Below are 25,597 nucleotides of genomic sequence, written 5' to 3'. Positions count from 1 at the left end.
CTAGGACAAGGGCCCTGCTGGTGCACTTCTGTGATTCCCATCTTGGTCAGTCTATGAAAAAGCAACATTAAGCAAAAAACACACTGCTGACAACCCAGCAAGTTAATCTGCCTGTCAGTCTCACATTTGCCTTCTGTATTGTCAGTGCTTGTGAGCAATTAATTAGAGGGTCTCCCAGGCAAAAGGTACTCTTGGAAGGAAAACAGGCAAAGCAACAGCTTTGTGAGTATGATCATTAGGGATTTCTGCCAGTGATATGATGTGCTTAAATTTTACTTCACTGAAAAACATTCAGTAACGAGACCAGACATTCATCTTGAAAAAGGCAGGGAGGAATCTCCCTTTGGCTCTAGCTGTAGGGTCGAGGAAAATAGAGCACCTCCTGCAACTGAGACAATGGTTAGGCCAGTGCTGCTCTCTACTGGTGAGGAACACACATTACTCTAGAAGTACACCCGTGCCTGGGGTACGTGTACAAGCAATGCTTGAAATGGTTTGTGAGCGATTTTTAATAAACCTTAAATTAAATAAAAGCTGTAATAGCTATGAAAATTAATATCTTGTCACTATTAAAATTAAATACTTATCATTTAACTTTTGTGAGTGTCTAAAAATTTGATTCCCACTTCACACTTCAGTTGTTTCAAGTAAATTCAATGGTTTAATATAAACATGCTGCTACTGTTTTACACATAGGAAAATGTTTCCAACTGGTAATAATTTTTCTTCTTCCTTTCTTTCCTTCTTTCAGAAAGTTCATGCATGTATTTCACTGAAATGGGTATCTGAATTGTCTGAATAATAGCTGCAAATTTAAAGGCCATATCAAAGGATGTTTGAAAATGGGCTCCAAGAGTTTACTTTAGGAACTGCAAAAATATTACCTACAAAAAAGTGGTGCTGTATTTATAGCATAACACAGGAACTTTCACATACTTGAAGATGAGTATTAATAAAGAGCTCATAGTTTCAAATCCTAGAGATACAGCGTTACTTAAGCTGAGGATAAGAAGATAAATATAATAATAGGAATTTAATCTTGGATAACACAATAACGGAGTTTGTGTCTCACAAAGACGCGGCTGAATGAGTTGGCAGGCAAAGTTCTAGATGTGGTAATTTTTGGAGGCTGGATCAGGGAAGATTCTCAGAGGGACTCTTTCTGGAGTCTCCCCATGTTCTTCTCCATCTGGATGATGATGATGAGAATCCAGAATGGAGCTGGATTGCCAAGAGAGCATGGCACTCTCCTTTACTGCAGGGGATTCAGTTTTGAGTGGAGTTGCTCGAGGTTTATCACCTGGTTCAGCTCAGGCATACTCAGAAGCTTAACACAATACCTTGCTTGCCTCACCATAGCCACATGATCCATGCCTATGGTAGTTCTCCCAAGCATCTTCAGCAGCTTTCTCTGTGGCTTTTTCTCACACTACTTTCATTTAAAGTCCTACTGTGAAACACAAGCCACCTTAAGTAAAACAGAACAACGAAGCAGTGAAGTGTGAATACAAGCAAATACTCCTTTCTCATGCAAAATCACTGAACATGGAAAAAAATAATTTGCTCATTTTCTTTTGTTCTATGTCTCACCATTGCTTGCGGGAGTGTCAGTTACAGATATGACTCTCATATGGTCTATAACTACTCTGTTCTTGCATATTGTTATCACTGTGCCGGTTATTTTGAAATAATTGAGCCACATCTTGAAGTCTTCCCTTTCACAGTGCTGGTGTTGGCAGCTTCTGTTCCATCAGGCAGCCTGATGGGAAGCATTTATTTGAGCAGAGAGAGTTGCAAAGGTCTTCTAGGAAAGGCTGACATTGTTTTTTGATAAGCATGGATTGTGTTTGTGTGGTCCTCCCCCTCACTCCACTTGAATAACTGAACGAACAGTGGAGCACCAATTCCAATGGTGTTTGCTGAGCCCAGCATGGTCACCTGGCTAAGTGCCTCCATGCAGTAAGGTAACAGTGGTACTATGTATTCATGCAGAATAACAAACAAGTCTCCAAAAGACATTAGGAAATGTCCTGCAGTGTCTGCAGTAACTGCAAGAGTAAACTGCAGATGAGACAAAATGCCACAGCACACAGGGAGCATTCATCACAAACAGATTGCTCATTGTTTTTACGTAAAGTAAGATTTTAAAAGTTTTAATGTTCCCCTCTCTCCTGGAACACTTGGGTCACAAAGTCTGGGACTTTGTACATAGCCAAAGAATTTACAGCTAGAGCCTCAAATGCAGTGGCCTTGGTGGCCCTATTGCTGAATATATGTAATAATTTCAATTATTTTGTGAATGCTGATGTGTGGCTTGGATACAAGTCTAGTACTTTGTTCCACCTTTCATTGTGGCAGCTCTGTTACTTGCCATCCTCAAGAAGGATTCACAGTGATTATGAGTGGAATCAAAGCCTTTTCTCTGGTATTTCTGGCAGCATACCAGGGCCGATGAGAAATCATAAGAGTCCAAGAAACAGTTGCCCTACCAAGATGCAGTATAATACTATCAACTATTTTTTCCTGCTTATAGGAGGGCACCTGAGCTATGCTGCTACCCATAAGCAGCTGTAAATTAGCACCAGTAAAGGACAATTTAGCCTCTGGGCAATCCAGAGGATGCATGAGAAGACATAAAGAGCCTTCATATATGCCTAAGCTGAATTTGCACTGAACAGAATTATACCCTAAGGACAGAAATGGAACTGATGAAAATTTCATCTTTGTTGTGATTGTTTTCTGAGAAATAACAAAAAAAATCCACTAGAGGTTATCAGAAGAACAATTTTATTTTTAGAATACTCTTGTTCCCATGAAACTCAAGAGAATTTTTATCTTTGATTTGAATGGGAACAAAACATTGCCCTTGAGGAATGACTTCTTACATTACCAAAAGAGAAGTATGATTAGGAAAACCTGTGGAGTACATTTACTCCAGTGAAATGCTCTTGAAGAAATGTATCTATAAAGAGAAGTGTTTATGTTAATTCTGAGGCATTATTTTGTGATGCTGTTATTTTTATAGCGTACTGTTTTGGAATTTGTTCCAATGCCTATTAAAATTAATGGGAATCACAAGTTTTCAGTCAGCACTGAATTAGAGGGGTGAGTGCTCTTATCAGTTTTACAGATGAAAAGAAAGAATACAGTTTTATGAATTTATTCAATGCTTTTGGAATAAATTTAAGTATCTTATAGAACAAACAAATATAGGGGAAAGATAAATATCAAAATTCATACCTATACAGCTTAGATCTGGAAAAGCAAAGCATTCCTTATATTGAAGAAGCTTTCACTTTTTTTTTTTTCTTTGGCAAACCACAAAGCAATGGCTGTCTGTTAGCCCAGGGTTTGCTAAAGCACTGACAAGCTACACTGAAACTAAAATCCACTGCTCAAAACTAAATGCAGCTAAAACTGACAACAGATACTTTTTAAAATATGTGTTTCCAAGCAGAAAAAAAGCATTTTTTTCCAATGACAGAAAAAAAGAAACATCACTGGAAGATAATGGTGTGCCCTGGCAGCCAGGAAGGCCAACCATATCCCGGGGTGCATCAAGCACAGCATTGCTAGTCGGTTGAGAGAGGTGATGGTCCCGCTCTACTCTGCTCTGGTGTGGCCTCACCTCGAGTACTGTGTGCAGTTCTGGGCACCACAGTACAGAAAGGACATTCAACTGTTGGAGAGTGTCCAGAGAAGGGCGATGAAGATGGTGAAGGGCCTAGAGGGGAAGACTTATGAGGAGCAGCTGAGGTCACTGGGCCTGTTCAGCCTGGAGAAGAGGAGGCTAAGGGGAGACCTCATCGCAGTCTGCAACTTCCTCGTGAGGGGGAGTGGAGAGGCAGGTGACCTATTCTCCATAAACACCAGTGATGGGACCTGCAGGAACGGGGTTAAGCTGAGGCAGGGGAAGTTTAGGCTGGACATCAGGAGGAGGTTCTTCACCAAGAGCGTGGTCGCGCGCTGGAACAGGCTCCCCAGTGAAGTAGTCACTGCACCAAGCCTGTCTGAACTTAAGAAGAGATTGGACTGTGCACTTAGTCACATGGTCTGAACTTTTGGGCAGACCTGTGTGGTGCCAGGAGTTGGACTTGATGATCTTTATGGGTCCCTTCCAACTCAGGATATTCTATGATTCTATGATTCTATGATAATTTTCCTGTATTGGCATTCTGCTCTCCTGTAAATCTAATTTCAGAGCTTGTCCTTCTAGCAGTATACTGATGATTAGTTGCCAAGTGATTAGTTCTGTGGTAAAAAGAAGTGACTGGTTACAGTTAAAGGTTATTATTAAGTCTGGAATTAAGTTCAATGTTCTGGAGTGGTCAGGTGAAATGTACAGCTACAGTTAGGGTTAGGGCTCAGGAAAGGATGAGCTGCAGACATAAATTCATTGCAGAATCTTGTTAATGTGTTAGGTCTAGGATAAGGGCTGGTGATGGCAAGGATTTATGCCTTCTGGCTAGTTGTGATGGCAAGTGGTAACATTAGCGTAACTGTTAAAGGTAGCATAAAGGCTGAAAGCATGGTTTGGATTTAGGAAGACAATCTGTGGAATTGTACGTATCACTGTATCATAGCAGCCTTGCAGTCCTTATTTCATCTTTAATAAACACTTCTATGGTGTTTTGTGGTTTTTGTTTGTTTGTTTGTTTTGTAGGACTGAAGATCTGTTGATGCATCCTAAAGGCAAGAGGGGTGACTATAATGGTGACTGCCATGGGTGTCCCTCCAGAATCCTAACCCTAACCACTAAAAGGAGACCTGCTTTTAATGTGTGGTCCTGCAGAGGTGGAATCAGGGCTCGCGTGTGAAAGAATGATTGGCTCTGATATGGGAGTTGTTAAGTCTGTAATGAAGTAAATGGTTGAAATAAGGGGGCAAGAAAAGAAACTGCAGAGAACTGAAATTATTAATGAAACCTGTCCATCAGGGTGAGGCTGACAAACAAGAATACAGCCTATACACTGTAGCACTGAATAGAGGATGGGTAGGCTTATTATTACAATCACATATTATTAAAATTAGCGTTAGGTGAAGGGTCAGGCTTTAAGAAAGTATATGTTGTAAACAGAAATTTATTGCTAAATCCTACCAGCCTTTTGTCCTTCATTTAGGGGTGATTTTTCAGCAATCAACTGTCCATGATTAAGGTACGATAAGACTACAGATAACACATCTGGCAGTTACACAGTTAAGAGTTCATGGTAGAAGAGGACACAGACCTGAAATCCCTGGTAAGTCCTGGAGAATTCAGAGAGACAGCTAAGGCTGATGCCAGAAAGCTGCTTGGCATAGCATTAGGTATAATGTTTGTGGCAGATGCTACTCTGTCTATAAGCCTATCCTAAGGGCAAGCATCTTCTTTTCTGTGAAAGAGAAGATGGAGAGCTAAATTGAGTGTTGGATCCTATCAGTCTGATAATGAATGACTAAACTAAGGGTTGATGCTTGTAGATTTCAACAGCATCTGGATAGTATCAACTTGGAACAGGGTGAGTAGGGTTACCTTCAAGTGAAGGCCATATTTGGATATCTGGTTCCCACTTGGAAAGTAGAGGTTGGAGGGTTGCCTTTGTTCCTGGATTATGCCAGGCCTCAGGTTCCAACTCCTGGACTAGTTCTCCTCACAATGAACAATGTATAATTCATCCTGCAACAAAAAATAGCAAATGAACTAAGGATGAAACAACTGGTAGAGTGACTTAGGATCACAGGTCTGGTAAAAGATGATCAAGGTCTTGTTTCTACATTAGTTCCTTAAGAGGCCAAGGAAAAAGTGCTGACTGGAGCTAGGGATCTGTGCAGCAGAAGTAACACATCACATAGTGTGGTTTCTTGCCGGGCACAGAGGCCTTAAGCAAGGAGTAGTTCTAACAGGGGAGAAGATCTTCTTCTTATTCTGTTTTGGAACTAATGAAGAAATTTAGACAATGCTAAAAGTGCAATTCCAGAAAGCAGAGGCTGCAGAGATCAACTTCTTATTGGAGTCTTTCAGTTCTGTAGGTAGGGCAGGATGAAAGCTAATGTTAGGAAGGGTCTATGCTTTCTGTGGGGGACAGTAAGGTTTCTGCTGAAAGAGCAATGCAATGATTGGTGCTATGTTTTAGGTAAACAAAGTCTGAAAAGTTTGCTTAGTTGCTGTGTTCTGTAAGACAAGTAATTCCCATTTCACCAATAATCTCTTTAATGGTGAACAACAAGTATGTTGTATGTAACAGAAAGTGGGGTATGCATAAGACTCTGGACAAGATTTTATACTGGCATTTGCTTTAGGTTTTCAGTAGTTGTTCCATCTTCAACACAAGTTTCTATAAAACTGAGATGAAGACTGACATCAAGAAACTTGAATTACTATTCATTTCAGTATTCCTGGAAAGGAGGATCTGGAGAAACGTAATGATGCAGATCCTGTTGGGGTGGGATAGGGATTGGACTCGGGGATGTACACTGTACTTATATCTTCTCGTTATTTTTGGAAAGGAGTAGGTGTTAACAGGGTGTCTGATGCATGTTTCATTAAACATTTTAAAATTGAAATGTTTATATTCTTTCTTTTTAGAAATTTGAAATTTATATGTATCTAAACATGACCCAAAACAAGTTTTTGAACCAAACACCAAATAAAATACTGATAGCTGTGTCAAAATAAATACTTTGGTTAACCCTCGTTTTTAATTTTATTACCTGTGCCATGTTTCCCAGATGGCTTTTCTTCCCTACTTTTCAGTTTGGCCACATAGGCAAAAAACTTTGTTCATAATGCTATATTCCTTTGCCATACCTAATTTAACTTTATGCATGCAGGCAGATACAGATACAAGAATTAAAGAGAAAAGTAGTCATCCATAGTATTAGTGAAAAAGTAAAAACTTCAGCTGTTTTCTGTATCACCATAGCACAATACTGAGTAGCAGATGAAGAATGTTAAATAGGACGCTCTGCATAAGCTTTCACCGTTCACCCCGGTTTCTTTCCTTGTTTTGCAAATGAGTGCAAAGTTTCGACATTCAGACTTCTCCTTCTGACAAGCTTTATTAATGTTAAATATTCATGTATAAAATCTGTTCAGATCAAACCCTAGAATCATTTTGACTTTGTTCATGACAATTACAATGCCATATAAATTTCAGATTCTGCCATCTGAGTAGCTTGAATGCAGAGAATGAAGGACAATATCCTGTACTCCTAATTTAATTTTCCCATCAATGTTTGTTTGAACTCTGTCTGTGGGTCAGGACAATGAATGTCTGTGCAAATACTTTCTGCTTACACCAGCCAGGACTATGTGCGCATAATTCCAGCTAAAATTTCAGCAACAGTTTATAGTCAGTTAAGCTGACTTTTCCCACATAGAAAATAACACTTTCAGATTGAGAACTTAATTAATGGGCTATATATGTCACTTGCCTTTGGCAGAGCTTTAATTTTATGAAAACTGAGACCCCCTCTGGCTCCAGATCTTGACTGGAGTTCGAGAAATCTTATAACCCTCAGAAAATAAAATTTTATTGAACTTGGAACAGTCCCACAAGCATTGGAGATTTGCTGTGCACACAGAGAAAACAGGAGATAAGTAAACGGCAGAAGAATGTAGCGCCTTACTTAACCTGCAGAAATAAGGTAAAGCATGTGAAGGAAGACTGTAGCAGGTAGAGGACGCAGTTCCTCTTTGGGTCAGCTGGAAGTGTTTTTCCACTCATTTTTTTTTCGTTGTGAGTCCAAGTGTCATCAGCCTTGAACTTGGCAGGCACAGGGAAGTGGAAAGAGGTGGAAAGGGTACTTCCATGATTCTCAGCCTGGAAAAACAAAGTGGGAATGTCTGCCAAAGAAATCTGGACACTGTGGATTTTCTTGAAAGACACAAACATTGTTATTTCCTCTGGTTTTGTGCGTGGTATCTGAAGGAGATTGAATTGTAAGTGTTCCCATGGTCTTTGCATACACAAAGAGGAATGAGACACTTTCAGACAATGACATTTACTTTAGACCTATGGACCAACAAGCCAAGCAGATTCCAAGAGGGTGTTTCCTCAGCATGACCCTGAAGACAATTTGAGAACAGGCTGGCTGCTCCCTCAGAGCACAGGCAGAGCTCCTGGAAACTTCAAAAGTGCCAGCTACCAGCAGCACAGACAAGGCTGTCTGCCTCTGTGGGCAAGATCATGCAGCAACATTCAGATTTAGCATGGGAATGTCCTCAAAACAGGGACAGTTGGAGTCAGGATTTTCACGTGGATCACAAAGAGAGGCCCATTGGAGAGACAGGCCTATTTGCAAAAGCTAGATGCACAGATTTCAGACAGCTTGAACACTCAAAAGGTATTCAGAAACAGGCAGTGGTTCAGGTCCTCAGAAACACAGTATCAAGTTTTCCTACATTTTTACTACCAGTACTGTGCAGAATAAATCTGAAATAAATTCAGCTAACTTACATTTACGAAAACGATCTCCTTTCCCACAGTGTGTGTCTCATACCAAGACCACTTTGAACACTGACTACTCCATACCTCCATCTGAGTTTCGATCATCTATAAGTAGCTTTGGGCCTGATCTGGTCTGTCTGTATTTTACATTGTTTTAGTTTTTCTGTAGGACAGTTAGCACTAATTTAGGTAAAAATTCTATTCAATCTCCCTCTAAATTTACATAACTCTTCTGGCTCCCTCATAAATTAGACAGAAACAAACAAATTTAACAAACATGTTGCAGATCTCCACTTATTGAAACAGTAACATCCAGAGCAACTGGCAAGACTTCTAAAGTTCTCCAGATGTAGGCTTGATGTGGAGATCATGGTGGCTTAAATTTTATCCATTACAGAGCAGAGCATGAAGAAAATGTATCATACTTCTGGGAAAAACAAGTATATTTAAGCTGACTGGTCATTGCCCAGCCTATTTCTCCTTCCATTATATCAAAGTTTGTTCATGGCTAAGATCCCATTTCCAAGTAATCCAGATTCCTTCAGTCCATTTCTGCGACGTGTTTACTGCACCTTTCATGATGATTCCACTCTTCCCACATTGCTGAATGATGGAGCTTTTCATAGTCATGATTTTCTTTAGGATGGAAATTGGGGAGTGATGGAATGAAGAGGGGAAAGGAATTTATACCACCTCAGAAGGAAAAATAGGAAATCTGAAGTTGGTTTTGGAAGAGAAAATATAAAAAATCCCACAATCTAAATGTTACATTTTGGCAGTATCATAACAAAATTATCTTGACTGCAGACTTGAAGGTGTTTGGCTCTGTTTGCCTTCTTAAACTGCTACATATATTTGAAATTTAAGGAATACTAAATCCTGGAAGACCAAGTTTTTAAATTGCAAGAGGGAGCAATAAAGCTGTTCAGCTTTTGAGCTCTATTTTAGAAAAACAAACAAACAAACAAACAACAACAACAAAATCTCAAGATCTTAGTTGCTGGTACCCTTGACATTCCTGTAATCGGAGCTATTCAGACACTGAATGTGCTCCAGAGCTGTAACTCAGAAAATGAGGACTGCCAGGTGAGTTTTTCTCACCAAAACCCAGGCTCAGCACCAGAGCTAAGAGGTTTATACTGGAAGCGTGTCAGTGTAATGATGGATCCCCCTGGGATACACTAGGAATGACAGCCATGATGGCATTAGCTCTTCCCATTCATTTCTCCTCTGTCTCTGTTCAGAGACCCTCAGATAAACACCACAAAAGCTAACAACCACATTCCATAAACATTACTTAAAACACATTTCGGTGACTTCATCTACAAATATTTCCTCCCATTTTTCTTGTTGTTGTAATCATTGCATGACTTCAATAGCTTTAAATACTCTCTATCACGATTGTTTTAACCTATCCGTTTTATACCAGCCAACCTCTCTGCTTCTAATTTCTTTTTGCTTTCAAAACAAGGTTATGTAATGGCCTATGATGGATTTTTGTAATTTCAGACAACTCCAGACAACCAATCTAGACTACCATGGATTTCAATCATTTGCAGATTCTAACAGGGTAATATCTTTAAATGAACCTTTGTTAGGATAGCAGTGTGGCAAGCCAAACTGCATAAGTGAAGGGGCTGCAGAGAAATACCTGGGAGGAAAAACTGCATATTGAAGACTTACCACTGTTCAGTTCTGTATACCAGGATCGAATTCCACATGGAAAAGGACTTGCATTAATACTTTTGAAATTGGAAGTGGATGCCTTATTTCAACTCATTTTGTTACTCAGTATATATGATTGTCTCGCTGCAAGCTCTGCAAATCTGGCTTTGGCAGTGCCACCATTAAAACACAGCTGGATGGGGAACATTTCTGTCAAGAGGACAGAGAAGAGGTAGCAGCATCTGACATGTCATTTGTAACAGCTGTCACCTTTCTAAAGTGCTACCAAACCCTCTTTTCACCTTCATAAGTATCTCTATTTTCTTTTCACTGCTCCAGGCATTTGAAATATGAAGAGCCAGGGCAGTTGTCTATTTTCGCTTACTCAGTTGACTTTAGCTTCTGTCCTTTCCGTATTACTCTCTGTCTATCAGCACAGTCTTTTCTGTACCATTTTACCAGCTACTGAATGCAGAACTTCGTAAGAATTTTTTAAAACAACTGTCATGCTTAAACTGATTTCCAAATTAAAGAAAAAAAGAAAATCTGTATCTCAAGAGTTCTGTATCTCTATGATCTTCAGAAGCATTTCATGACAGTGTCCAAAATATGTAATGCAATTAAGATACTGTGTTCTGGAATTGGCAGAGTTGAGACTGATCCCCTTCAATGCTGTAACTTGATGATACATATTTCTAATGTATGTGTTTATTCCTGACTTGGGACTCCCTGGATTTGGAAATGATTTCTGTCAGACAGTTAAAAGTCTTAGATTAACCTTCAAGCAATTAAAGCATTAACACTTTTTGACTGAGAAGCACAAACTTCCCTCACAGTGAGTAAGAATACAGTTCTTGGCTAGTTCTTAAATATATTTTACATTTTCCAAATGAAGAAATAGAGACAAAGAAGTTTCAAAGCCAGTCAGTAGCTGCAGCGATTACAACTCCCTCACCCCCACTCATGCCCTGCCCTTGAACTGGCAAGACTAGTCATTTGCTTGTTCTCATTTTGTTCTGAAACAAAATGGAATGTAGAGACCAGCTATGGGGAGAAACAACTTATAGGAACTTGCATGTTTTAATTTACTCCACCAATATTCTGCAAGTAAAATTTTTGAAAGTTTATGTGACCGCATTCTCAAACATAAATGAAATACATCAGTTGTGCCCAGAATTAGCTGAGACAAGTACAATGCAACATTTATTTTCCTTAAATAAACAAAGCTTATGTGTTCTCATTTTCTCCTTAATTTTTGTATATGATCCTATAACTGTGAAAAATTAAATGATGAACCCTCTCCAGAGTGTTCAGCTGCAATGAATGCAACATATGCTATTTGGTCATGAAAGAAGAAAAAACTTTCCAGTCCTTTGCAAGCCAAACTCAAAAGTGTTTGATACTTGGTAGAGACAAAGGTAGATTTTTAGAGTTAATATTTCTACCCTTTGATTCAAGATAAATTTTCATTTAATTTCAAATTTAAACTGACCATAAAAATCTTTGGAGTACTGCCATCAATGCAGAGGCTGTCATTAACTGTATCTCACTAGAGCTAGAGAGATTCCCTATAATGCAAGTATTTGGAATAAGATCTTACCACTTCTGTCTGAAGCATAGACCTGTTTACTTAAGTGGGTTGATCAGAGACAGTTTCTGGCCAAACAAGTGTTCAAGAAGATTAATGACGAACACATGTTCTATTTTGTTATCTAAAACAACACCCAAATTCTTGACTGAAATCTAGGTTATGTGATGACATAGTAGTGTGTTGGTTAGGGGTATTTCCTGTTTTTGGAGTGTTAACCCACTGTGTCCACTTTTGTTGCTCTTTGGAGAAGCAGCTAGTTACATTTTTGTAGAAGGATTTAACTTCTTTACTAGGGAAAGAGCAAATTTTCCTTTCTGTTGTTGGGCTGAGAAATGTAGGGCTGAGAGGTGGCCCAAATATGTATGCAGAAAACACTTCATTGCTTGGTCCATGAGAAGGACAACAAACAGATTGCTAGGAGAGGCAGCTCCTCCCTCATTTAAACTATTCTGCAGTTGTTAGGATGTCATTAAAACTTAAGGCACAGCACGAGGTTTGTCATTATACGGATTCACCAGAAAACACAGTAATTTTCTGCTGCTTCTCTTTGCTCATGACAGTTACATACGGATCTAGTCTGCTGAACTGGTCAAGAGCTTGGAGGCCTTTTTAGACCTCTCAGTCCTAGTGGATAATTAAGTATCATTAATTTTAACAGTCCATGCAATTCAATGGACCTGGGCACATTAATCTATGTATTACAGGGAAACTCAGGCCATAAAATCTAGAAAACTGAGGAAAGCTGCAGCTAGAACTGGACATTAATATGGAACCAGACAGTAGATACCAGACCTGGGTGTTCTGGTGGATGAGTTGATCACAAACCAGCAACATGGTTTTGCAGCAAGGCAGCCAACAGTCTCTGGGGACACATAAGGAAGAACATGGCCTGCAGGACAAGGGAGGTGATTCTTCCCCTGTGCTCAGCCTTGGTGAGGCCACATTTGAAGTGCTGTGTCCAGTGCTGGGCTCTCTAGTACAAGAGAGAGTTGAACATTTGAAAGGGCCACAAAGATGACTGATGGACTAGAGCATCTGACAGTATATAGGAGAGGCTGAGAGCTGTGATTCTCTACCCCACCTTATCAATAGGTATGAATACCTGATTTAGTGGGTGTAAAGAAAATAGAGCCAGACTTTTCTCATTGGTATCCAGGGGAAGAACAAGAGGCAAGGGGCACAAACTTGAAATACAAGAAATTCAATTTAAACAAACAAACAAACAAACAAACAAAAAAAAAAAAACTTTTTTTTTTTTTTTACTTGAAGGATGATTCAGAGCTGAAGTAGGTTGCCCAGAGTTTTGTGTCTTCATATTTGGAGATATTCAAAACCCAGCAGGATATGGTTCTGAGCAATCTGTTCTTGTTGGACCTGCTTTGAGTAGTGAGGTTGGACTAGAATCTCCAGAGGCCCTTCTGACCCTAACCATTCTGTGACTCTGAGCTTGTAGGCTTAATCGTGAAAGTGAGTCTGATACTCTAGGGATTCACTGTCCATATCACACCTGCACTCAGTAGCTTAATAGTCTGTTAATATAATCTAGTTTAAAATGCATGTCCTAGCTGAGTATTGAAAATCATGTTTCTTATCATCTAGACACTGACACTTCAGTATCATCTTTGATACCTACTTTGTACTTCACAGCTCTTGTTGCGTTCTGTCTGTCAGTAGGAGAATCATGAAAATGCAAGAGTAAGAGACAGCAGAGGTTCTGGTGTACCTATGTGCCACACTGTAACAGACTGTAACAGACCTACCTGCCTGGCATGAGGATAATCAAATACCTCACTGTTGCTGGATCTACACCTCAAAGTCACTTCCACTTGGCATTCCAAAAACATCATCTCACAAGTTTGCACAGCCATGCTAAGAAGTGCACAACTTCCCTCCCCTTACAAACCTGTCAAGTTACTTCTAGAGTGAGGCTGTAAGATTTACTTCTGTTTGTGACTGTTTAGGGGTTGCTTAGAGCCTGTAGCAACAAAGGCAAATACAAAATGTGAAAAGTGGCCTCCAAGCATTTAGCAGAACCTAGTTTCCTGCTCTACCAGACGTTGCACTTGTTCAGTCCAGGACTGCATTACTTATTTCAGGCTACAGGGCTGTGAGCATTAGCATTGCTTTCCATTTTGTGTTGTTTCTCTTCAGCAATGGCAGTGGCACCACCGCCAGTGGAGACTGAAGTAATACCAGCCTTTGGCCCACACCAGGTACCTCAGACATGCCTGCCATGCATCAGCTGGTGACCAACTCCATCTTATAAAGGAAAAAAAAAAGGCAAAGCATAAACCTATGGGCTCCAACTCCCATTGCAAGTGTTTCTCGTGGTGACAGCTGAACTGGGCACTTAACCTCAGCCCCACAGTATACAGCCCAGTGTAAAAAAGTCAACAGTGTGGTTCAGGATAACTGAGGCTACTGGCTGCCTAAGCCACTGCAGTTAGGCCTGCCTGTCAGAGCAGCATGGCAAATATGGTACAGCAGAAAGAGAACCCAGGACTCCCAGTTGTTGGATCTGATCTTTGCTTGATGTTTTCTCCAACAATACGTCCTGTCCTTGCCAACTAATTCTAAATGATTCATTTTGTTACTGGATAGTCATATTTTGTGGGTAGCCACTAGTCAGTTTGAGTTATTCACTTTTACAAAATACTTCCTCTAGAAGGTACTGTAAACAGAATTAATTTTTAAATAGTTTGAGTTGTTTGAAAGCCATGAGCAATGGTTATTAATATTGGCACAGAATAGGTCACATGCTGATGATTCAAGGGATGGAAACTGGAACTTTTTGGACAGAACTGATGTTTTTAGATTCACTTGCCTTATATACAGACATTATGGTGGTAGAAGTGTTAATTATACCCAAGACAGCAAACCGAGGAAGTTACAGGTACTAAATACATGTGGACATGTGGTTATATAAATTTTTAGATGAAGAAAATCACGTATATTCAAGTAATTTAGTTTCCATTTGTTGGCTACAACATGCAGCTCTATCATGCATCTATTCTGAAAGAGGAGGGGAAAGGAGTTTGTCACGTTGAAGGCAATGGAAAGTATGCTTGATATAGCATGCACTAATATGGACATGAAACTGGAAGGCTACACTGCTAACAACCCTTACAGATGCAAAGAAGCATGTATCCAGATTCCCGAACAACATACTGTGATGTTTTGACTTGAAAACTCTTGCACTGAAGCTCATTCTTGTGATAAAAAATGGCTGGTCCTCAATCAGCAAGCTCAACAAGCCAAGAAAGCGTTCCACTTGGTGACTGCAGCCTAGTTACCATTAACTCAACAACCGTTCTGCTTCCCTAAAAAACAATAAAAATCTCCAAGGCTTGCCACTGTTTGGAAATAACCTATAGCTTTTTTGCACATGTCTAGACTGGTTTACTGCTTTTCAGTGCGACTTCTTGTCATGGTATCACAGCCAGTATGTGCTTTTAGACTGCTGCTGACCAAGGCAGACTCCACGTAGTCTTCAAAAGCAAAATAATATGCCAGCAACTGAGTCAGTTCAAACTTCCTGCCAGGAATTTGCTGCATGCCATACAATACAGTTTTGAGTCACCTTCTAAAAACGACTTTGATGAATAAGTTTTTAACAAGAAAAAAAAAAGGCTGAAATTCCCATTTGGTCTTACGCCAAGACTCTGCCATGCTCCCTTTTTCTCCAAAGTCAAAGCACTTAACCTGATCTCAGTATAAATGGCTACTCAAAATGTCATGTTCAATAAGGAGCATGACCAGGGGCTCCATGCTGGGCCTTAATGAAAACGCAGCCTTCAGTGGAGAGGAGCAGGAGTCAGATGCAACAAGACATAGGCATTACATGGGACTGTAAGAAGAAGAGGGTGGCTGCCTGGAAGTTTGGAGTCGTGAGGGTGATGCCTACTCCTCTCACATCACAATCTGACTGAGAACAATATGCCTATGGAAAACAACTGTGAGTTCTTTAAGAAAAAGAAAGCTATTGTTGAAAGCTACTCACCGCTAGGTGTCACGACTTCTTCATTTTTAAGCAGACTGCTGAGTTTTTCTATGCCTAGGGGGAAAAGAAAATTTCAAGGTGAAGGCAGGAAGCCAGTGTATTAGCCAAATACCTAGGCCGGCTTCCATCTAAATTCTTTTCAGTAAAGTCAGGTTGGTAAATAGCACATCCAGAGAAAAATGCCAAATCATTTCCATCCATTTTGCAGATTTTTGTCATCCCAGACCATACTGAAACCCTGAAAATGTCATGAGTGCAGGTAGCTGTAAAGTTCAGCATGCTTAGTGCACCACGGAGTTCTCCTTATAATTGTTTGCTTTACTCTGTCAGAAATCAGCCCCAAACTCAGTAGACCTACAGGTATATTAGAAAGATTTTCCCCCACATCTATGAAATGACTTCTTTTTCAATGTGTCTCAGAACAGCTCATTTTGCTAAAATCAGTCCCTGTTATTATGAAAATGCTGTCATTTTGGTAGCTTTGGATACTGATAAATACCGAGACAGATCTATGGACGTATTTTAATATATATTCACAGGAAAAGTGATGATCACGAAATATTGGTGCAACTTTCCACCACCCCTCTGTATGCCATGCACTTCTTCTATGCTGTTGTGCTCTCCAGGGAAGTTTCATCACCTCCTGCTTTGTTGGCTTTTCCATTGAGACTGAATGCAGTGGAGGTGTTCTGGTTTTATGCTCTTCACTTCACAGAACTATGAATCTCCTTTCTTGCAAATAGACAAATGGTCATCAGGATAAGGCTAGAACATACAGAACATACTTGATTTTTAATCCTGTGGGCTGGACACAAACCAGCAAGGGAGTGAGGAGCTCCTTCTCCGTCCCAAGGTTTCCACAGTCCCCTTCTAATTGGGATTAAAAACTTAGATAGACTTGTCAGGAGAAGACAAGCAAAAGCTTCATGAGAGTGCTCTTCCCTTTGTTTCTGCATATTCTGTGTCACAATTAATGTTGAAGGTTCTGTCGTGGACATGAACCCATCAGCCCAGGATGAAGCAGGAGAGCTGGTGCACCAGACTAGCTGCTTCTGGGCACTTCTTAGGAACTTGGCAGCAATTTCTAAAAAATAGATATTTATTTATTTATTTAAGACTAAGACTGAAGTGGCTGCCCTGTATGGGCAGATGTTTTCCTCTGACCCTCTTGCAGAGCACACATTTGCTGTATGATTTGCAGCTTGCTCTTTGAGCCAAAGGAAAAATCCAAACATTGCTGGCTGCAGTCAGATTTTGTTTGACCTCTTAAGTAGTTTAACATGGTACTGGCCTTCTTTCCCATTTTAGGTCTTTCCCTTCCAGAACAACAGAATAGATCCAGTGATGCAACTTGTAAACCACCTGCATAATGCCCTAGGCTGGAAGTAGTGGATGTGTGATAATTAGTTGCCTTTAATGTAAGAGCTCCTTTGTTTCCTACTGGGGACATTCTACAGAAGCACAGGAAAACCCAGAAGGGAACCTCATGAGTGACTTTCTCTCTTTAGGTGCAAACAGGGATTTTATTGCAATGTGCTATGAGTTTCCGTCTTCTGATTTTGTAATTTAGGAATTTGAGAATCAGCATTTGCTTAAGAATTTAAGGCTACACAGTTTCCTCCATCCTTCAAAGTAAAGCCATGTCACTGGGTGGTCTTGGCAATGAGCATTCATATGGGGCTAATAAAGGTGATTTTTCTAAATACAGAACATGAGATATCTGATTCACATTACAAATATGTAATTTGCTGCATAAATTAAGATTGATTCACACTCCATATTCTGTGTTGAAGCAACTCAGAAAGATTCCAGCCATTAGGATTCCATGGACATTTTGGATTTTTGTTTTAAAGGGACACCATTCAACCTTTTACTTTTTTGTCAGAGTCCCTTCTGTATTTAATACTGTTCACTTAATATCCCCTTTGGTGTTACTAAAAAAGCGTATCTTTATTAACTTTTTTCCATTTATTTACCTTGGGCATTTGACAGTATCTTGTGTCTAGTCTGCTTCACTTCTTTTAAAATTGGAAAATGTAATGGCAAAACCATTGAAAAACATGGGAATTCAGCAGCAGGTGCGGGGACTAAAAATATTTTCCACTAATTCTTAAAAAAAAATAATGAGTGAATTTCAAATTTACAGTCTAATTTACAGCTGTAGTTAATTAATCACCACACTTAACAAATACAGGGTAACACAAATATTGGATATTATTTATTTACTGCTTGTTATAGGCAAATGGAATACAATGCCTCCGTTTCTTTTCTGACCCCTGATTTCCATCTCCTGAAGCACTGACATGAGGCCTCATTTCTCCTAGATCTTAAAAAAATGACATTTCTACAACTATATGCTCATTCTTTTCCAAAGGTATTCTACCCACATCTTCTCTGGTACAGATGGTGTGTTTTCTGGCTCCCAGTAGATTCTTCTTGCCTTGCATAAGAAGAAATTAATCAGTAGTATCTTTACCCAATGGGAAGTAATGTCTGTCTGGTGAGAAGATAATCAGAAACATCTTCAGAGATCCAGATGTTTTGATTTAACCAAAACGAAGTCTGGACATCAACTATGAGTAGAAGAGAGATGTGTTTTCTCAACAATTCCAGGTAAACTAGATGAACTGCTCAGGAGTAAGTGCTGGAGGTGGTATTCTAATGGTATTCTAAGGCTCCAACAGTGGTGCTATTAACACTACAAATTAATTTGATATGCAATACATATATCTTACAAAAAACAGTTTACAAATGACCCCTGAATTAGACGGGAATTCCAGGAATACACCAGGAAGCTGGGGTAGGATTTTACTGGTGACATCAGATTAAACTCTTGAACAGCAGATCTAGAGGTGGACAAGCCTTGTCAGAACAGAAGCTGTCCTGAACATATGCAGAAACATGTGCCTAGTGCTTGGGACACCTTTCATAGGCAAAGCTGGAGGACTGAGTGCCTTGATCTGTACTCTTTTCTTTATTTCTTCTCAAAATCAGGAAGACTGATATCAACTTGTTTTTTCAGTGCTCCTCCAGAACTAGTGCTGAAAAGGTAGGGAATATTACCTGTAGAAGGGGTACCAGCTCTTACCTATTTCACAGTAGTGAAGTAAATGTAGCTGTGCTAGGTACTATGAGGTACTTGCACCCTGAGACAAAGTGGAAAATGACAGTGATCTCAGACGTGCATGGACCTGCTTTTATCTTATTCTTGTACAACACAACCTGTAAGGTGAACTTAAAGAGGAACAGAGAAATACCTGGAGGGTATATAGTGAGGTTGCCTTGGAGCCTTGATGAGAGGCAACTGCTGATTCAGAATGATGCTTCTGATTCTTTGGAAGCGAGCTTGCTTAAGAGTAGGAGACACATAACCACAGACAGACCAGCTTGTAGACAAGAATAAAATTAAGTGCAATGAAATGGCACTTTGGACCATACTATTTGAGTGCTTCTCAGTCCTTGGAAAATACACCTTAAAACAACAGACTGTAAGATCAGGGAGGCTGCATTATTCTCATTTATACAAGGGGATCCAGAGTACTGGGAGATCAAATGATAAAGCATGAAAGATAAGAATATGGCCTTGATAAACTGTGAGTTGAACACCAGTCCCTGATAGATTTCAAGCAGGGAGCTCGGCTGCTCTTCTCTTGCAAGCATTCTTAAGTGCTGAATGGAGGCACGTGCATTTCTTGACGAGAGATGGCTGCAAACTAGGAGATCCATCTTGCTTGTAAAAATTTGGCTAACAGTATTCACTTACTGCTGTGTACTGTTTTTTGGCAGGCGGACCAATATGTGACCTATCCATATGATTAATTATAATGTCTCTGAAAAACAAACAAACTAGTCAGTCTGCATTACTAGAAAACTGTCCTCTGCATGCATGGAAAAGTCTCTTCTGAAGCAAAAGAATGTGGCTGAAGGCTAAAACCATCATAAGGAGTCTCATTCAGGGAGCTAAAATGAAACCACTGCAGTAGTTTCAATGACCCTAGCAGCAGGCCGTCAGAGCTGTGTCTTGGAGGCCCCACTTAACCCTGGAAAAAGTCACTCTATCATCACAAGCATCTGTTTCAAAAATCCGTGTCATCAAAGAGGCCACTAAGATGAAATTGCAACTAATAGCCAAACACATGCTTCATAAAAGATGCACTCAAGAACAGAATCCAAACCAAAAAAAAGTTATCACTGTTGTTCCACAATGTTACCTGAACAGCAGATGGGAAACACAGTTGCATGCATTTCTTAATGAATGAACTCCAAATAGCTATCTCCAAGCTTTCTACTGAGTGCCACAGGCGGGTCATTCACCATTGATCCTATTTATCAGTCTTTTTCATTCCAGCCTCATGTGCCTAAAGCACTCATTTATGACAATGGCCTGATTTTCACGGCAACAGTTCCCATATGCTACTGCTGGAATTGGAGTTTTCAGAATCTCTAAACCAAGTCTGCTCTATTGAGCGGCTAAAGATGGCTTTTAGTTGTGTAACCTTCAGGCACCTCATATCAGAGAGTTTAGGCCAAGTGGAGAAAGTTACAGCAGATCTCAGGCAGTTAGTAAGCCCTGCCAAACCCCAGGGACGATTTATTCATCAGATTTTATAAACTGAAAATCATCTTTGCTATCTGGGAGTTGCATAGTCAGTCAGAAAGCTAGTCAGGCATAAACACTGCAAGCAGCACTGAAAACAAATTCTTTTTAAAAATGGCATGTCTCCAGCCAGCTGGACTAAACATGCCAGGCAGCCCTCATGTGGACTAGTCCAGCTTTCCTGATGACCACAGAAGCTGCTGATACCAAAGCAAAGCACGATTTGGGCATCACAGAGAAATGACCTCCTGAATGGTACCCTGCTGACCACTGCACACACTGTGCATCTTGGTCTTGATTCATGTTTTGCCCTTCCATGTTAACTAGTCAAACTTGAGTTCTGCTTCATTTTAGAAATACTTTTCTTGCTTTGGTTTCATTGTTTGGCTTTGCAGAGCTGTCTTGGAATGCTGATGGAGAATTCAGGTGTATTCATACTATTTTACCTTTCTATAGCAAGGAGGCACAGATTCTGACCTGCTTGCCTTGCTCCTTTACCAGGAATTTTTCTTTGCACTTTACGTTTCCTTCTTTTGCCAAAGAGGTCAAGACAGATGTGCTGGTATCTGCTTTTTGAGAATAGCCAACTGCATCTGATTGGTCTCACTGGGATCGAGCTGTCAAGAAAATGGAGTGGCTGATGGAGATCCATTGAGGAGTAAGAAGTGAAGATGGGGCTTAGTTTTCAGACTTTTTTGTGGAGCATGTGTTTGCCAACCTGGAACAATTTACGCACGCTCTTGTGCAAGGAATAACTTCTATACAGCCTGAGGGGAATGACATTTTTTAAATATTATTTTTTATTTCTTGGGCCATCTAGGGCATACTCTCAGCAATGTCACTTCACTGTTGGTGTACACAAACACCTGCTTGTACACAAACACCAACAGGATACAAGCTCCTGTTCCTGCTGATTAACCACTGATTAGATAAGTGTGCTGGCTGGTTTTGCTATCATACAGTTCCATCACACTCAGTAGAGGTGAGGATATATTCTAGTGTTTTTCTAGGCTGAACTCCAGTAGGCCACCAAAATCTAGCTCAGAGTTGCTCTACTTTTTGGAATAAGATAGAAATGTGGCTAGCTCTGTCTCAGGTATGGGACAGAAATCATGTGTTCTGACCCTTCAGATAATACTGCAATTCAATGTATCAATATATAGTTTTTTGATATATTCAGCGTATGGTTTGATAATTCAATATATTTTTTTTCAGCCTCAACTTCAAAGTTGCCTCTAGGTATAGGCCACATAAGTGGTTGCCTGGGTCAATGAAGTGTTGGGAGATGACAAGGCAGTCAGGGACCTACTGCTTAGTGTGCCTGTGTTGGTCAAAGAGACACACAGCTCCAGCTTATGCTGTGCTTTGTGGCTTCTGCATGTCTAAACTGCCATCTCTATGTATCCCTTTTCTATGGCAATAGTGGCAGAGCAGGAAGCTCAATTCCAGCTCCCCTTTTTCTCGAGAGATCAGCCTTGTTTCTATTGACAAATGGTGAGCAGGCATCCTTCCCTAGCCATTTCCATCAGAGGAATATTGTTACACAAACATGCCCTAACTAGGGCAGCAAACTCAACCATTTTCTTGCCCAGGTACTTGTGGCTTGGGGAAAATAAAGTACTCCCCTCAAGACCCTGTGGAATTTAAAACACTTCCAGGAGATGGCAAACCAAGAAAAACATGTCCCATTTGGAAGTGGGGAAGCCAGAAGGAAAGTTCACTCTTTTCACAGAAATACAAGGACTTTACAATTTCCCTCCCTTATTAAAATGAAGTCAAAGAGATAGATACAGTGTCAGTGAAGAAGAGCAGAAGCTCTCATGAATCCACTGGGCTAGCATCTACTGCCAGCAACGATTCAAATCCCAAATATTTCTTTATTTTAAGCAGACTGAGGTTCCTATAGCCCCTAATGGTATTGTTATGGATAAATGCCTAGTGTTAAAATCTAGAAAACAACACTATTCAAGAAATGGGATGTACGGGGAGAACTACATGCTTCCATAACGATTTACCTGCACTACTCTCTGATGATTAGGCATCCTTGCTCTAAGTGCCAACCGGGTCATACGAGGCAAACCATTTATTGAGCAGATTTTTCTTGCCCGACATTGGCAGCAAGAATTGAATCTGACATCTCTTACTAGACATGAGTTTCTGGTTCTCTGGCTCTGGCTTACGAATGTGGTCGCCAAGATACTTTGGCATCCTTTTATAACTAGCATTATTCATACTTATACTTTATTTGAGCTCCTGTGCTCTTTTTGCCTTGACTGGAATAAAATACAATCCAGAGATGTCACATCTCTGTTTAGGACCAAGAAAAAATAGTGTCAATGTAAAGAGGTAGGAGAGACAGAAGACTTTAAAATATGAGGAGGAAGTTTTAGGAAATTAAATGGATGAAAATAATCATGGAGATCATTTCATAGGCTAAGTGAACACAGAATTCCTTTTGAAAATGTCACTTTGAAATGAGGTATTTCATGCTCCAGAAAGGGAACGTTAAATATGATGTTAATAAAATTACATATCCACTTAATAATATTGAAACAGCTTTGCTTTTAAAAGTGTTTGAACTTATTGTATGAGCAGTCAATGCAATTAAGGGATTGTGTATGCAAATTGAATGATGAAAGTTTAGTGTTCCAGCACAAATAGTTCCATGCTGATAAAAAAAACCTCAGCATCCAGTCTTTAACCTTGGCCTTCAGCAGAAATAGTTTTAGGATTCCAGAAAACTTGTCTTTTAACAAGTCAGGCCATGAGTATATGCTATTCTCATTCAAAAATTTGACATACCTTAGTTGCTCAATATCCTACTAAGAGTATGGCATAGATAAATGAAAAATGTCTATTTGTTTTTGTGCTAGATCTTTTCCAATATCATCAGATACAGTCACCAAAAGACAGTTCTTTGAATCCAGGCTGCCCTGCATTTTGATTAGCATAATCTTTTTGTCTGTCTATTCAAAAATATTTTGAAGGGACAGTCTCTAAAAAGTGAGGAGTTATGGCAAATAGGAGGTCTATGCTGTTGTTCTGCATAGTACCCTATAACAGGAAAAAAGAGGAGACACAGGAAAACCTTTCAAAGCATCAGATTATTTCAGATTGGAACATGTGGCATGGAAAGGCAGCAGAATTTTCATGGAACATTTTTAGTATCAAGTTGGATTTGTTTCTGTCAGGAATGGCTAAAAGTAGAGTACAGTAGAGTGTAGTTCCTCCTGTCTTCATAAAAGGTAGACTAAGTAGCCTTCTGCAGTTCCTCTCTTTTACTTTGAGTGTAGAATTGCAATTGTCCTTACAAAGACTGTCTACATATTATAACGCAATCTTTTGATTTTAGTACCAGGTTTGAAAATAATGTCTTATAACTCTAAGAAGCGGGGTTCACTCTGTTTCCGAGGTATTTGTATCTATAGTTGACAATCCCTTCACCAGATACTGCATGTTAAAAAGAATGCTGTTAAATAAAACAGATATTGACCAGGCACGTCAGAATACTGCTACTATTCCAAACATTTTGGGTCAGAATACTTATCGGTACTCAAAACCAAGACTCACCTATATAACAGTTAAATTACAGAAGAATTTCATACACTAGTATGTCCAGCATGCTATTAAAGACCAGTCTTTGATAGGACCTAATCGTGAAAAATTAGGGGAACATCAGTGAAGTTCACGCATCAAGACAAGAATTATGCTCAGTAAAAGACTCCAGTGTAAGATCTATAAATCTTCACCTTGACATACTTTATGTTTACACATGTGAGGAAGAAAAAGGAAGATAAAGCTCTGTACCAACGTTACTGACAAAATGATTATCTGGTCCCGTGGTTAACACATGCTCCATTTGTTTTAGACAGGAGAGATTAATAAACATTAGATTAATAACAAGTTTAGTTCTGCATTTTGAATGTATAATACCTTCATACAAATCTAGAGAAACCCTGCTGAAGTTAACTGTGTATGACAGGATTAGATTTGGTACAAAACCAAACTTTGGCCCAGCATCTGTACTAAAAATATAGCTGCAGAGGGAAAAATAGGAATGTCTTTAACAACATTTATTAGACAACTAGAGGTCTAAAGAGTGCAGAATGGAAAATGGCAAACATCTTTCATAAAAACCAGAATTGTCCCTCCTTCACAGGCCTGGATAGCTTGCATGTGTGGTATAAAAATGTGTAATGGAAACCTGGGAAACAAAGAAGGCTTTTCAGGCTGAGGATTCCAGCTGTTAGCAGACTGCAAAAGAAAACAGACTTCATTCAATGTCTCCAGACATTTCCAAATGTTCATAGTTCTAAAATTTTAAATTCATTTACCTAATCAATATTAAATATCTAAGGGAAAACATGTTGCCCATTGGATAGAGTTTAGGTGGTGGAGAAAACAAAGGACTTAAACATTCACAAGCAGAAAGAGCTGGTGGCTCAGAAGCAGCAGCAGATGAAAACAATGACTGGACACAGTCCATGCTGGAAAGATAAATGAACATTCATTTCTAAGTTACACTGACACAACTCCACTGGCTTTACTGGACTGCAGTGCAGCTCAAACGTAATTTACCTACTAGGCCTGATCTTGATAAGGACAAGGTCTGTTCATGCTTATGTAGTTACAGACTTTCAAAATAACACTAAGTCAAAGGAGAATGGGTTATGGAGCCTTTTGCTTGACATCTTTAAAGTACACAACAATTCTTGCAACAGGAACTCTAAGAAGAGAGGACCATAGCAGGGATCATATAGGACTGCACTGCAGGAAAGAATAAGCAAGGAGCAGCGAGGACAGAATTGTATTTCTCTTCTGAGGACTATTTACGTGCTATTTCAAAACCTCATGTAAGTTGTGATTCAGATGCTAAAACCCTGTCTTTAAGTAAATGATCAAAACCCCCAGACTTCAACTTTTGCAGCCAGGACGCCATCATGTATCTACAGAACTCATAGCTAAAAGAGCACTATTAACAGTGTGTTTTGTACATTTGGCAAGATAGTTATATATGCAGCCTGAAACTGAAGCATGTGGATTTTCTGCTGTCCTCTCAAACAGGCAGTGACTTTGATATTTCGCAGCAGTAATTTCAAATTGTCATATAAAATCAAAAATATCAACTATTCTTTTACCGGCAAAGCGCACATGGTAAGAGTCAGGCTTTTTGTATGCCAAGTAGCCATATTTTGGCTGGTGTGCACAACATCCTTTTGCCTGTTATGTGACTTCTGCTTGCAACCTGTTACAGTGTCTATGCTGAGGATTGGTATCACTGTTCCCCAAAAGGATTTTGATCCCTGAAGCACTCT

The 25,597-nt window shown here is 39.7% G+C and overlaps 1 long non-coding RNA gene across 1 annotated transcript in view; it reads right to left on the bottom strand.

Moving 5' to 3' along the window:
• Positions 1–968: 968 nt before the first annotated feature.
• Positions 969–25,597, bottom strand: part of LOC118160340 — a 239,339-nt gene continuing 214,710 nt past the window's right edge. The window contains exons 8-11 of the long non-coding RNA XR_004747425.1: positions 15,686–15,739; positions 7,609–7,802; positions 5,513–5,656; positions 969–1,450 (exon numbers count right to left, since the gene is read on the bottom strand). This is a non-coding gene — a long non-coding RNA (uncharacterized LOC118160340). The remainder of the gene's footprint in view (positions 1,451–5,512; positions 5,657–7,608; positions 7,803–15,685; positions 15,740–25,597) is intronic.

Source organism: Oxyura jamaicensis, chromosome 1, assembly GCF_011077185.1.
Source record: "Oxyura jamaicensis isolate SHBP4307 breed ruddy duck chromosome 1, BPBGC_Ojam_1.0, whole genome shotgun sequence".
Taxonomy (NCBI): domain Eukaryota; kingdom Metazoa; phylum Chordata; class Aves; order Anseriformes; family Anatidae; genus Oxyura; species Oxyura jamaicensis.
This window is presented reverse-complemented; position numbering and strand designations above follow the sequence as displayed.